Genomic DNA, 15,413 nt, shown 5'->3' with positions numbered 1-15,413 from the left:
GGAACCCGCTCACCCCCCACAAGCCCAGCAGGGGTTGTACACCCAGGCGTGGAGCCGGGGCACAGCCGCTCCCTCAGGGTGGATCCTGTCCATCCGGGAGGTGCAGGCAGCCCTGGAGGCTACCTCCCTGGGCGAGTTGCCAGGGAGGCCAGTAGTTCCCATCAGCGTGGGAGGCCAGTCTTACCAGTACAGCCCACCAGGAGGATCAGACGAAAACCCAGGGGCCAGACTGTCAGAAAACACACACACTTTTGCAGATCAGAAACATCACAATTCAAAACCAGAATGAGCCCCACTTCCCGTCAAAGTCACCATGATCGCACCCAAGGGGCTTGGAGGGTCGCTCAGGTCAGCACAGCTCCCCAGGTCCCTCACACTCTCCTCTCTGAACCCCAGAGATACCCTTGGAATCCACGGTGCACACCGTCCTTGGGAATTCATGGGCGCTCCCAAAGAGAATCCTCTCTCGCTCCTGAAGGCGGCTTGCTGGGCAAAGCGTCCACAGCCAGTGAACATGCTGAAAATTGTCCAAGTGCTGACTGGGTCTCCAGCCCACCTTACACTAAAGTAGCAGGTGCTAGCAAGAGCATTTTCTTCTGTGCTAGTTGTTCTAGTTAACCTGAGTATCTCATTCAACTGTCACACAATCCTCACCATTGACTCTGTCCCCATTATGCCAGTTGGAGACCTGAGGCCCTCAGAGGGTCTAAGACTCACTTGGTCTCCCACGGAATCTGTGGCAGAGCTGAGACTCAAACCTGAGCAGACCAGCCTCAAAACCCCCATGTGTGGGGTGTATTAATACAATGATAAATTGCCTGTGTGACGAGTGTACAGTTGGATGACTTGGAAGTAACCACTACTGGGACCAAGGTAGGGGGTGTTTCCACCCCTTGTTGCCCTCCTGGTCAATATTCCTCAAGGGCAGGTGGACAACCACTCTCCTGATTTCTCTCCTCTTAGACTAGCTCTACCTCCTTTGAATTTTACACAGAGAGACTCACACAGTCTGTACTCTTGGGTAGCTTCTTCTGTTCAGCATAAGGGTGTTTGAAATTCATCCACGTTGTTGCATTTGTCAGCAGTCCATTCTTTGTTTTCACCGAAGAGTATCCCTTGGCATGGATAGATCACACATCGTATCCATTCTCCTGTGGATGGGCATTTGCAGTCGTCTCCAGATTTGGGCTACGAATATCGTTGCTATGAGCGTTCACATACCTAAGTTTTCATTTCTGTTGTGTAAGTAACCCAGGAGTAAAAATTGTTGGGTCATAGGCTAAATGTGTAAGATGTTGCCAAGCCTTTTCCCAAAGTGATGAGCTATTTTGCATCGCCACCAGCAATAGTGGAGCATTCCAGCTCTTCCAATTCTCACTGATGTTTAGTGTTGTCAATCTTTTAAATTTTAACCACCTTATTAGCAAGTATGAAGTAGCATTTCATTGTGGTTTCAGGAGCCGTTTCCCTGATGACTAGGATGTTGAGCATATTTTCATGTCATGCGCCTATTAGTCAAGTGTCACTACTTCAGTGGAACATTTTTTCAAGCCCTTTGTCCACTTTTTAATTGCATTGCTTGTCTTTTTATTGATTGGTTTCTAGGAGATCTTTATACATTCTGGATACAAGTTCTTAGTTATTTATATGTATTGAAAATATTTTCTCCAAGTGTGTGATTTGCCTTTTTGTCTCCTTAATTGAGTTTTTGATTAGTGAATGTTTTATATTTTTGTGCATTTAGTGCTTTTTCAGACTTTTCTTTCATCATTTGCCTGCTCCATCTCCTATCTCCTTTTTCCTTCTGGGACCCATTACACATATGCCAAATATTGTCCCACAGCTCACTGTGGTTCTGTTCGTTACAATATTTTTTCTTTTTTATTATTTATTTATTCAGCTGGGCTGGGTCTTAGTTGTGGCAGGCAGGATTTTTGATCTTCATATGGCCTGGGGAATTTTTAGTTGTGGCATGTTAACTCTTAGTTGTAGCATGTGGGGCCTAGTTCCCTGACTAGGGATCAAACCTGGGAATCTTATCCACTGGACCACAAGGAAAGTCCCCTCAATAGGTTCTTTTTATTTAGATTGGATAATTTTTATGACTCTGTCTTCATTTTCACTTACCTTTTCTTCTGCCGTTTCTGACTTACTATCAAAAGCCTACCCAGGGACTTGTGAATTTCATGTATTATATTTTTCAGTTCTAACATTTCCACTTGGTTCTCTATTACAGTTTCCATTTGACATTTCCTATCTACTCATTCCTTCTGCTCATATTTTCCTTTAAGTCTTTGGGCAAGCTTACAATAGCAGCTTTGAAGTGTTTTTCTGCTAATTCCAACATCTGGGTCCTATCAGAGATGGTTTGTCTTGACTAAATTTTCCCTTAATTAAGGGTCACATTTTCCTGTTGCTTTGTACATTTAGTATTTTTTTTAATTGCATTTGGCATTGTAGGTGATACATTGCAGAAACTCTAAGTTCTGTGATCTTTCTCCATGAGTGTTGGGTTCTGTTCTAGAAGAACTTTCAGTGACCAGCTGCTCACCTTAAGCTCATCTTGCAGAAGCTTGATGAACACTTGCTTAGGGTGTGTCTATTTCAATTTTGTTCTTAGTTTCGGGGTGTAGGATTTACTCTTAAAGCATAAGAATAGGCTTTTAATGGAAAATCAAAAGTGTTCACCTAGCCCTTCCAAGTTGATGAGCCCCAAATTCTGGATTCTCCTTCCCCTGCTGTGGTGAGCAATAGCTGAAATCTTTGCTCAGCCTTCCAGCTGTTGCCTTTCCCTGGTTTCCTTGTAGTCTGGGCAATGCAAGAGTAAGCCTAGGATTTGGGGGGTTAGATGCACAGTGGGGATCACCTGTCTGTGGCTTTGTCCTCTCCACGAATTCCTGTCTCAATGTCCAGCTGCTCATCTCTGACACCCCAATTCAGTAAGACTGCAGCTTTCTGCTGGAGTTCCAACTGCCTGGTGCCAAGTGGACAGGGTGGGATCCTCAAGGGAAAAGCCAGAAAAGTACAGACTTCACCAGGGATCCATCTTTCAGGGCTTTCCCTCCATCTCTAATGCTTGTGAATATTTTTTAAAATAGTGTTTTGTCCATAGTGACCAATTGTTATCTGCAGGAGGGTGAGCCTAACACCAGTGACTCTGCCGTGCCTGGAACCGGAGGGGCCCTCCAGGCTCCCACATGCACGTCTGGATGCCCTGTTCTGTTACCCTCGTCATAGTTTAGGAACACATCCTCCCCATTTTACAGCTGGCAAGGATGAGGTTCAAACTGGTCAAGTACTTCATCTAAGAACACCCAACCGGTAGTGAGAGCGCTCAGGCAGTGGACACCAGTGGGCTGCTTGCAAACCACACGTCCTTTCAGCTGTTGGTTCTGAATGAGTCATATGGGTGCAGCGGGACCCCCATCCTGGCCACCTCTCAGCCCCTCCGTGCTGCCTGCTGTAGCTCGGTTTTTCTTGGCGGCCTTTTCACTCCACCCAGAGCTGCTTGGGGCCCCCACCCCGGGCTCCCGGGAGCTGACAAGAGCCCCACAGAGGCCATGTGGCTGTGGGCCAGGGTCTCCGGCATGCAGGGGCAGCATGAGGGGCTGCCTGTGAGCGTGAATATAAAAGGGGGCATTGAGGGGCGGGCTCCAAGGAGACGTTCTCCACCAGGGCCCACAATGTGGGCTTTGTGAGGCCTGGCAGGGCTGAGCCGCGCGGGAACTTTCCTTTTTCTCCTAGGGAGAGATTATTTAATTTAAAAATAATTGAATGTGGAAAATGTTGGATATGGAAACTGTTTATCAGGTTTCCTTTCTTGTTTCTCCCGTCATCTCTGCCTCGCGGTGGCGAGAGGCGGAGCCCTCCGTGCACGTCAGCAGAGGTGTGTGTGCTTCGAGGTCTACATGAGGAGGGCAGGGGCGCGGGCTTTCCTGGCAGGTGGGCCTCGGGCTGCTGACGTGGCTGTTGGGGCGAAGGGGGCCAGGGAGAGTCGGGGGTCTTGGGCGGGACGTTGGGGCCTGCCCAACTGGTGGTGGCGTCCGGCGGAATTACAGTCAGATGTCCAGGAGGGGCTGCTTTTCCTCCGACGTTCCCCCAGCTGGCTCCCCCATCATGCTCCTCCAGGTGCCCTGTGCTCCCCCCAGGGCACCCAAGCATCCTGCGTGCCCCTCTCCCACCTCATTCTGCCTGGGGTCTCCCTTTCCTCACCTCCACCCACCCCGGCCCCCTGGTGGCTGAGCAGAAACCACCTCCTGCCTGAGGGCCATCCTGATGGCCAGCGTGTCCTACCCCTCTGTCCTCCGAACACATTAGAAACGGTGTCTGCTGTCCTTTTCTCGTCGCGGCTGCAGGAGGCCAGGGGTCACTTCTGGTGCCGGCACAGCACCCCTTCTGCTTCGAGGTGTGGGTTGGTGGCTCAGACACATGCCCAGCCCTGGTGTCTGGCCAGTGCCTAACACATGTGTGGGGAGTGACTGAAGGACAGAATGTTTGGCCAGTCAGTTGGGTTGGCTCTGGAGCAAGTCCTAACATTCATCTCCGTGTAGCTCTGCCACCTTCTCCCTGAGCATCCATGTTTTCACCTGCGATGCCCATGACATCTGTCTCAGGGGTTTGGACTGCCACCGGATCCTCCCCCCTCCCCGAGAAGTCCCCAGCAACAGATGGACGGGGGGCCTGGTCTCGGGGCGGGGTGGGGGACTGGGAAACATCTCACAGCCTCACTGTGAGTTCCTCGGGAACCTCAGAAGATTCCGCTTCCAAATCTCATCCCTGGAGTGTGGGTGGGGTGGGGGGGGTGGCCCAGATGGTGCCCCAGGACATAGCAGGGCTGAGGGCAGCTCCTGAGTCACTGGTCCTAGAATTACGATCTCACAGGAGGTTCCACTCAGATGCATGAGCAGGGAGGACCGGGCAGCCAGGAGAGAGACCAGATGCTGGAGGGACCCAGGCCGAGGAGGGAAGGACCCTGGAGGGTGCGCACGCCTTGCCCTGAGGGTGTGACTGAGCTCCCACTAATCAGTGCTGTTCGCCTGCTTCTCAAAAGCCCATCCTTCCTGCTTCTGTACCCGGGGCAGAGCTCTGCACACGGTGGGTGCTCATCGAGTGCCTGTAGAGTGAAGGCAGCCAGGGGCCAGTGCGGGGCAGGGCACTGGGAAAGCAGAGGCCACCCCCCCACCCCCCCCCCTCATGCTGGGCAGGGGTTCAGGCAAGAGCTTGGCTGCTGAGCCTGAGTCACAGCAAGGGGTCACTGACCATTCTGTGGGCAGTTGATCTCTCTCAGACATCTGGGTGTGCCCACTGTGGACAGGCAGTCCTGAGCTGAGGAGCAGGGACCCAACGCAAGCAAGCTGCAGCCTGCTCCAACCCTGACCAGGGCCTGACCCCCACCCCAGAGGCCCCAGCACTTTTGTGGGTGAGCACTGGCCCTAAGCGCCCCTAGCAGGGAGAGCAGCTGCTCCTGGGTCCCTCCCCTGAGGCCATGGGGTTCTCTGTGCCAGGCCCTGGATTCCCTGGGCTGTGGAGTTCTGGGGCTCATCCCACCTAGACTGGAATCCAGCTGCAGGTGAGACTGCTCAGGGCTCTTGCAGGATAGATGGACAGAGAGGATCCCCCCCTCCTATCCCTGCACGGAGGGGGTAGGAGTGGAGCACCAGGGGCCCAGGTGTTTCTGTATTGGTTTTGGCCACTTGGAGTCCCAGCCTCTTCTTCAGGCTCTCCTTGCTGCCAGGCCCCCACTGTCCTCAACAGGGGCCAGGCCTGTGCTTTCTGGGGCAAACACTCGCTGCCTGGTGGAGCCCCTTTTTAGTATTCGAGTGGAGGCCCCAGGAGAAGCGAAAGGAGAGTGGAGAGAGGCCAGTGGGAGGGCCAGCCATGCCTCAGAACTTGGACCAAGGGCAGGGGACAAAGAGCCTCTTCATCAGAGCCAGGGGCACAGCGGCCCCCATAGCAGAGAGGCGGCCCTAGTGTGTGCGGTGAGGCGGAGTGCGGTGGCGGGGTTCACGAGCCAGCTCCAAAAGCTCTCCTCTCCAGGGTGGCTCCTGCTCTGGAAGTCAGGAAGCCCCTTCTGAGAGGTGACCTTGAATGTCAGGAGCCCCTGAGCCTCAGGCAGTCACTGGGCTCTTCCCAGGGACAGTCGCCCTCCCCTCCACTGGGGCCTGGACCACACGGAGCTGCAGGGTGATGGGAGCAGTCACCCTGTGCAGAACCTCGGAGGAGAAGCCTGGGCTTCACACGCATAATCGCAGTAATGATTGTTGAATTTCAGGAGCCGAAGTCAATGCATTTCTGCACAATTCTGTCGCCAGACACTGGGGTCCACTGGCACTGCCCTGCCCCCGCCCATGTCAAGGCCTGAGGGCCGGGCTGTCTGGACGTGGCATTCCCAGACCCGCTCGCTGGCTCCCAGCGAGGGTCCCTCACCGGGGGAGATAAGATAGAGCCGTGTCAGGGAGGAGGTGCCGACGGGGCCGCCCCGGCACGCTGTGAGTGATAAAAGCGGCCTCAGAAAGGTGCTGACGTGGCCGCCGTGCTTAATGAGGTCATCGCCTAGGCTGCGGCCCTGATAACCTGGAGGTCAGGCCCCAGCAAGTGGCAGCCGCGGGAAGCAGGCTGTCTGTCGCCGCCTGTCGGTGCCCAGTACCCACTCATTTCACCCGGTCATCTTGAACCCAGCGGGCATCCCTGTCTGGGAATGGCCCTGGCCAGCGTGCTGCTGGGGGAGGGCAGTTGTCTGGGGCAAGGCAGCACCTTCTCCTGCCTCTCAGGTCAAGAGTAGCTCCCCTGTCTAGGGGGTTCTTTTTGACAAGCTGCGGGATCTGTCCCCAGGCGTCTCTGCTGTTCAGAATGCTTGTGGGACCCAGGCACTGCCAAGCGCTGCATTGAGCGTGGGGAGTGAGGGGCCAAACACCTGGTGGCCCAGCGGCCTTGGTCTGGGTCCACTCAGGTGCCCTGTGCTGTGAACATCCAACTCAGCTCTGTCCAGCCCCGGGCTTGCTCTCTGCCTGGCCCAGCCCCAAGCCCCAAGTGTCCTGGAGAAAACAGAAAGCAGGAGCCTCCCCACAACTCTGAGATGCTCGTCCTCCAGGGAGGACGACAAGGCGCCAGGCTCTGCCACTCTTGAGCTGGGTGCCCACCTGTCTCCTTATCTGTGTGACCGGGGACTGCAGCCAGGGTCCAGGCTCTGAGAGCGTTTCAGGCATTTGTGCACAGGTGAAGCACCAGGGACTTGCGTGGCAACCTGGGCCCTCTCACCCTGGGCCGTGGCCGGGGGGGCATCTGCCAGGGGAGTGAGTGGACAGAGGAGCTAGGGGAGCCGGCCCCTCCCTGGTGGGCCTCAGGCACAGCTGGGCTCCATCCAAGGCCTTGGCATGGCCTTGCCTGGAAGCGCCTGTGGGCAGGGCCTGTGTCCAAGGCCTGGGGGTCCGGGGGCCTCTCCAACACAAAAACAGAGTCAGGCAGCCCAGACCTGCCCCTCAGTCCCCGACCAGAGCTCTGCGTGTGGCATCTCTTCCAGAAGCAGCGCCCAGCGCTTTTCTCTGTCTGGGCCCCACTTGTGCCCAGGTGGGTATGCTCAGCTAGTCCCAGCCCCACCAGGGCCGGAGGGCCGGTCCTTGTATGGCCTGCTCTGAAGGAGGTGTCAGGCTCCACTTCAGCTCCTTTTATTCTGAAGCCTGGGAGAAAAACAAATCAGAAAAGCATTTCCAAAAATAGCCAGCAGGGAGCGGAACTGTCTGTGCCCTTGTGCGTTTGCATGGCCCCCTTCCCCTGGGTGGGGGAGCAGGCCGCCCCTTCCCCTGGGTGGGGGAGCAGGCCGCCCCTTCCCCTGGGTAGGGGTAAAGGCCGCCCCAGGGGGCCGCAGAGTGGGTGTGAGCCATCTCCCAGACCAGACGGGCCAACGGGCACAGTATCCTGGGGTGGTCATCAGTTTGCTGGGCAGATATGGCATCACGCGGGGCGGTGTCCACTGACTTGGGGGTGTCTGAGCAGAGGCACCTGTGCCCCTCAGGGTCCCTGCCAGCCCTGAAGGACAGCTGCCCATCAAACCAGGGGCAGACAGAGGGGACCCCCAAAGGGGCTTGACAGAAGGTGCCCCTCCAACCTTTTGGGTGGAAAAGACCCCGCCCAGGGCAGGTGCTCTGAAGGCCCACCTGGAGATCTGAACTCAGAAAGCACATTCACCTGGTCGGGTTTAGGGAAAAAACTGTCCTGGGGCCACTTGGGGTCCCAGGAGCGCCGTCCCAGGAACTCGAGAGGAAGTGACCTACAGGCTCCAGGCAGGCTTCTCCAAAAGACAGCCCTCCCACCCCCATCCTGCAGCTGGGTGTCCAGGCTGTGCAGGACCCCAGGGGCTTGATGAGGTCCAGGGCCTCTGGCTGCCCCCACCCCCCAGCCACCAGCTAGCGAACTGTCCCCAAGAAGCACCTTGACCTCCAACCTCAGATAGGCCAGGGAACCTGTATTTTTTAAGTAAAAGTTCAGAGGCCTATGACTGTCCTTTATTCATCTTTTCCCACATTGGCCCTAGAGGGTCTGTCTGGGCCCATTATCTCCTGTGTAATTGTGGGGGGCGGGGGCACAAGGTGTGAGGCCCGCAGGTCCCTGCAGGTGGAGCCCCTCTGGCTCCAGACCTGTTCTTTCCTCCTCCTCTAACAGAGGGGCTCTGCAAACCATCCTTCCAGCTTCATTTTCAGGCAGAACCAAGCCTCCCTCCACCTCGAACCTCACCTTTTCCAATCAGGAATGGTTTCTTCCTAGAGGGGCAACCCATCGGGGCTCCTTGACCTTGGCTGCTGCTTCCAAACCACAGCTCAGCCGTTGTCTAAGAGGACCTGGCTGTCCAGGGTGGGGTCTACAGGGGCCGGGAAGGGGCCTCACCTCTCTCATCACTTGCCCCATCCCCACACACACATACACACTGCATCCTACTTTGCACTATGGCATCTTGTGTGGACCGCTTGTTCTTTCCGGGTCTGTCTCCCACTCTGTCTCTCTCCCTCTCACCATCACTCCCTGCCACCCCCAGGGTTCTGGCCCCTGGTGGGGACTCAAGCATATCCTCTGCCTGACCAGGGGGCCCCCATGGTCCTGTAACCTGGTGTCCAGACTCCCAGGGGTGAGAGGAGCTGCTGATGCCTGAGGGCAGCCCAACTGTACCAACTGCAACCCTGCCCAGGCTCCCTTCCTGATCCCAAGGACCCCTTCAAAGAACAGGATGACCAGACCCTCCACATCTGAAAGGGACACTTGTGAGAGAATGTGCACCTGGTCATCCTGGAGGGGACTGGTGATTGGGGGGCCCACCTCCTCTGACACCTCCTCCCCCTCCGACAGTTCAGGGGCTGCACCTCCCATTCACCAGCTGATTTATTTCTGTCTCCCCCGCCCAGCGCCCACCCCTCACAGACTTCCCATCACAGGGTTGTGGTCTCTGGCAGTGGCTGCAGTTTTTAATTGTTTTTCTCCCCCCTAAATGCCCTCCCGAGCCTCTTTCCCCTTCACTGCCTCCCCCCGCCCCCCTCCTGCTGGCTGCGCGTGGGGGGACGGGATTCCAGTAGCATTTCCGCCCTCTCCCTCTATCATTTCATTTGTTCTCTTTTCCTTTCCCTTTCTTCTCCCTCCGCGGGCCCAGCCTCTGTGATTAAGCCTCAAGGTCTCCTGCTGCTTTTAATAGCCTGCGGGCTCGGCCATCTGATGAGAACGGAGCCGCTCAGCCAGCTCCCGAACACTCGCTCTGGAATCTCCTAATGTACGGTATTAATCATCACTGTCAAGCCATTCAGGCCCTAAATACATCCACCCAGTATAAAATTATACTAAACAGAAAAAAGAGGCCATGATTGGCTGCATATTGAAAACAGACATCAGCCCCCGCCCCCAATTTCAGGGCCCCCACCAGGGCCTCTGCCCAGTTTAATGAACAATGGACAGCTCGGCGTGTAGGTCAGCCGCAGTGGGTCCTCAGAAAAGTTCTGTGTCGTATGCAGAGTGACGATGGGAAAGCGGGAAGGGGCGCGGACGGGACAAGAGTGGCGTCAGCAGGGAAGTGGGGATGGCAGAGGGCATGCAGACAGAGGGCGTGCTTTGGGGTACCCAGCCTGCAGGCTGATCCCCGAGAATGGCCGGGGGCTCCTGGGGGTTCCTGCGGAGCCAGGCTCAGGGCTGCTTCTGGGCAGCCCCGGGGGTGGAACCAGAGCTGGGCGGGGAGGGCAGCAGACACCCTGCGCCCTGAGCGCTTGCACTGGCCCCCAGCCAGCCCCCTGCACCTCCAGGCTGGACCCACCTGCCTTCCTCTGCTCCCTGGCTGTCACTCTTCCTCCCGGAGTTTGTCGTAAAAGTTAACCGGGTGTGAAATGCCGCTGAGTGGGCTGTGCTAAAAGTTTACGACGGCGGGTGATCTGCTGTGATCCGCTTAGCGCAGCTCTGCTCACCTGCCCGGCAGAGTCCCGGGTCCCAGGGCGGGAGGGGAGGCCCAGGGCACCTCCGGCCACACTTGGAGGTGGCCCTGGGACTGGATGGAGGCCTGTCGCGAGGCCATCCTGCGGCCCCTGCACTTGTCCCCCAGGACAAATGCCCCCAAAAACACCATGTTCAAGGATATCCCACTGGTCAGCCACTTATACTCCATGTAAGTCTTGAGGTGACCACAGGCTGAGGTCCTAATCTACGGGTGACCCAGACCCTGTGAGCAGAACATGGTGGGACCAGCTAGGGGGCCAGCTAGGGAGATTGGAGCAAGGGCCACAGAGAACCCAGATCTGCAAGTGTGGGAGGAACACACGGAGCTCTGGGGCCAGGGGTCCTGAGGCAGGGGTCGGGCTGAGGTTGGAGGGGCCACGGGGAGAGACCAGCAGGAGTGGGTATAGATGGACAGGGCTGAACCACGGGGGAGACAGTGTGCGGGGCTTTCCTCTGAACCCCGCTCACCTTGGCAGCTCTGCCCAGGTCTCACCCGAAGTCTTCAATCATTATGGAGCCTGCTCACCCCACACCTTCACCTTCACCCCTTCAGCTGGGTGGGAGCAGTGTGGCTTCGTTTCCCTGTCCAGCAAAGGAGGCCTCAATCTCCCCGTCCAGCTGAACTTCCCTGGGGTGTGTGTGAGGCTGCGAGTGTGCCAAGGACTGGGTGCTGAAGCCCTGCTGGGCCCCGAGCAGCCTGTTCCCCACCCTGCAGGCCACACAGAGACCCAGTGCTGGGATGCAGGAGGCCTGGGAGAGAGGATGCCTCGCAGGAAAGAGGTCAGAGGGCTTTTCCGGCAGCAGCTCTTGCATGAAGGGGTGGTGGGGAGGGACCCTTAAGGGGAAGGATGCATCAACTGCAGTTTAAGTAAGGGTGACAGTTGCTCTACCGTGGATGCTCTGCGCTTGCTCTGTACCCCTGCCACCGAGCAGGGAGCCTCAGCACCTCTTGGATCACGCAGAGGGGAGGCTAGAGCAGGAGGAGGCTAAGTCACGGCCCCTGCGGACAGAGCCAGACAGGGTTCCCAGGCTGGCCTCCCAAGCTCCAGGCCACCAGCTGTCTCTGGACATCAGGGCACCTGCTGATCCCAGATTCTCCCCTCCCCCATCACCCCCATCCCTCCGCTGTGAGATCAGAGAGGAATGTGGGCAGAGACACGGAGCACCAGCTCCTCTGGGCACCTCCGGACAAGAACAATTGGCCCGTGGGTGACGAGGTGACAGCTGCCACCTACACTTGAGTCTAGTGCAGTTTTCAGGGCCTGAGGCCCCTCCACGTGCTTCTGGAAACAGGGCTCTGAGCTCTTCCCATGACTCCCACGGCGGCATTAGCAAAACCTCCCTAATCTTAAGCAAATAATCTCCTTGCCCACATCAGCATGCCGTGCGCAGATGGATGGCTGCAAGCCTGGCCCCGAGCAGGCCCAACGTGTCTGGTATTTGTGGAATTGTTCCAAAGACCCCCAGCCCCTCTCCACCAAGCCATCATCTCCCAGCAGAGAAGCTGACGGCAAGGAGCCCCCTGCCAGGGGAGCAGCTCCAGGCAGACGCGAGTGGCTGTCCGCCGAAGGACGTGCGGCTGCCGTCTGATCAGCCGGAGGGAGGCCTGTGTCAGGGTTCACAGAGGAGGAGGCGGCAGTGTTTGAAGTTCTACAGCAGGGCAGCGTTGTGGGGAGAGATCCAGAGGAGGAATACTCAGAAATAAAAGCACGGCAGCAGAGCCCACCCTCTGAACACGCTGCTCATGCACTGAGCCTTAGATCAGCCCCTGAGGGAGGCACTGCCCTTATACCCATTTTACAGATGAGCAGGGAAAGTGGAGTCACGTGGGCAGACTGGGCAGCTGGAGAGTGTGGAGCCAGGAGCTCTGGAGGAACAGAGTCGGCCACTCTTCCTTGTGCTCAGACTCAGACGCAGGCATCCTGGAGGCTGGGCCCCCTGCCCCCCGAAGGAATGCTCAGAGAACGGAGGTGGTGCCGCAGCCTTCAGCACTCAGTCCAGGTGGCTGGGATGCTGCATCTCCAAACAGGTGGGGCAACTCCACTTCTCGGCCTTCCACCCTCAGAGCAAACACAACACCAGCTCCTGGCCCTCAGGGAGAGCCTCGGTGAGAGCTGCAACTTGCCCACACAGACCGGAGTGGGGACCCCAGGGGACACTTACCCTGCCTAGCAAGATCCTCCACGATCCTTAGCCACACACTGGGTGCACAAAAGAGTGGCTTATGCTCTGTAAATGACCTGGGCCCAGGAGGAAGGCCAGACACCTGGCGGACAGGTCTTTTTCCTAACCCTACCCTGGGCCATGGTCCAGCGGGGAGCCACCTTGGAGATGAAGATGGCTGACTTCCTAGAGGTGGCATTCTCTCTGCATCTGGAGCCTGTGCTTTCTGCTTGGACAAGCCGCTTCCTTCCTAGGATTACCTGGGCACTGCATGCACCGGGTGGAGGGTCATCTCCTACTAAAACACCAGCCCAGGCTGAGCTGGAGAAACATCCTCAGCCTTCTCCCCTCCTGGGCCCCAGGCACCAGCCATGGGCAACGTGATCCACGAGATGTGGCTGGACTGAGAAAACCCACCAAGTGCTCACCTGCAGAGGTTTCCAGAGCTGCCACCCCCATCACCCCCCACCCTGCTCCAGCCTGCTTCTTCCTTCTCTGGATCCAGGAAGCGGTGTTCCCCACAGGCCCCAGGCTGGCGCTGTTGGGACGGGTGCAGTTGGCTTTCACAGACCCACTCGGATGATTAACCCGCTTCTCTGCCAACTCGCTCACGTGCTCTGGAAGCCCAGCAGCAATGACAGGATCATATCCTGCCCCCAGAGCTCTGACACCCAGCCAGTGGCTATCTGCCATGACCACTCTGCCTTCCCGGGATCCAGGGACAACATCCAGGAACATCTCTGTCTCTCACCACGGGAGCTGGTGGTAAAACCCTGGGACACTGCTCAACACCAATAGTGCCCAGGACACCACCACCCACCGGCCCCACCCTCCGCAAGTGTCCACAGAAGTCAGGCAGAGAAACCTGCTGAGACTGTGATCTTCATGGAAATGAAAAGTGAAAGTGTGAATTCTCAGTCGTGTCTGACTCATTGTGACCCCCTGGACTGTAGCCCACCAGGCTCCTCTGTCCATGGAGTTCTCCAGGCAAGAACGCTGGAGTGGGTTGCCATGCCCTCCTCCAGGGGATCTTCCCGACCCAGGGATTGAAGCCAAGTCTCCTGCATTGCAGGCGGATTCTTTACCATCTGAGCCACCAGGGAAGCCCTGATCTTCGTGGAACAAAATCGTTAACACGTATTAACACTGCTGCAAATATGCGCCGGGTGGGCACATCTCGCTGTGCCCTTCAGATGATGCCAGGATTCGAGCAGAGAGAAGCTGCTTCTCCCAAAGGAGGAGGTGACAGCCGAGCCCTTGGTCCCTGTGTCCTGTCCTTGTGCACATGTTTGTCCCCAAGGCCAGGACAGGAATGGGGCCCCTTGCCTGAGTTGGTGTGGATGACGGGAACACAATGCAGTGGACCACTTTCCACTTTGGAGGATGATTTGCCCCAGGTCTCTGAACGAAAGTTAAAGTCACCGTAAAACTCCTGGTCCCGCCTCCCACTGGCTCAACCTGGGCAGGTAGGCAGCTGGGGGTGCAAACGTATCGGGCCCTGGTGGCCACTGGAAATCGCCAGCTCAGATTTTCAGACCCCCAGCAGTGGCCTCCAAGGGATGAGGGCAGAGCCCTGGGGAGAGGCAGGAAGTGCCCCCCCCCCACCTCCACCTCCAACCTCTGATGAAAGCCTTCAAACGTATTTAAAAGCATCACAACAAGGACAATGGCCTCCCAGGGTCTGCAGACCTACCGGGGCACCCAGAAATGACAGATGGTTCCAAAGATAATCAGACCCGATGGTAAGACATTATGTCCAATTTCCACCATATTCCGAGTCTCTACACAGTTTCCATGTGAATGCCAAGCGAGGAGCTGAACTCACTCCCAACTCAAACCACGTTGAGGGGAATGGACGTCCCTCGGCACAAGAAGTGAGCCTCCTGGAGACTAGACTAGGGCCAGCACCCTGTGAACCGCCAGCAGGAAGAGTTTCTTCCAGCCAGGACTGTCATCAGGGTCATCTTTCAGCTACAGACGCAGCCTCTGTTCATCTGCCGGAGTCTTTACATATACACATATTTTTTTAAACTCAGAGATGTTTCCTAAGCTCAGAGAATCGGGGCACAAGTCAAACCCTCAATGGTGGAGGGAGAGGACTCCTTTCTCCCAGGTATTACAGTTCATGTACACTGACCATGTATCTCAAGGCTGTGATGACCTCTGTCCATGGCTGGAGACGGGGTCCTGGGAAGAGGCAGAAACAGCCAGCCTCCTGCGGCCCTGTTGGAGGGGCCACCACCGCCTCCCCTGTGTGGGGCTCTCCACGCCATCTGCAAGAAATCTCTCCTTGCAGTTACTCTGGAGTTTGAATTTCACCCTCCCCTCCACCTGTCATCATGGTTTATCCTCACCAGCTTTCACAGCTCCATCTCCCTGGGTCTTCCTTTAAAGGATCTTTAGAAAACTGTTGGCAATCTGAACGTTTTTCCCCTGGAGGGGAAAATAAAAAAAGACCGTGTCCTCTGTGTGACTGAAGGGCACAGCAGCAGCCAGAAGCCTGGAAACCAGCCCCCGTTAGAAGCACTGCCCTCTCAAGAAGCGGTGTTTATTTAGAAAGTTGGCTAGAGATGGGGGCCTTCCATGTGCAAGGTCTCCCGGAAAACTGAGGCATATGCGTGTGCTTTTGTCAAGGCCGCAACCTTGCGCAGCCAGGCGGCCCCTGAAGACACAGACAAGACTCAGTCAAGCAGGCTGCCAGCCCGCCGGGTGCAATAGGGCCCCTTCAGCAGCTTGATGGCCAGAGAGAAGCAACAGGCAAAAGTAATTAACGGCAAGCGTTCCTGTTG

General features: G+C 56.7%; 1 protein-coding gene across 3 annotated transcripts in view; it reads left to right on the top strand.

Annotated features, from left to right (window-relative positions):
• Nucleotides 1-15,413, top strand: part of PRDM16 (PR/SET domain 16) — a 339,606-nt gene that overhangs the window by 246,033 nt on the left and 78,160 nt on the right. The gene's annotated exons all lie outside the window — the stretch shown is intronic.

This window comes from Cervus elaphus, chromosome 14, assembly GCF_910594005.1.
Source record: "Cervus elaphus chromosome 14, mCerEla1.1, whole genome shotgun sequence".
In the NCBI taxonomy this organism is placed as follows: Eukaryota; Metazoa; Chordata; class Mammalia; order Artiodactyla; family Cervidae; genus Cervus; species Cervus elaphus.
Note: the sequence above shows the minus strand (reverse complement) of the source record. Positions and strands in the feature narration are given on the sequence as shown.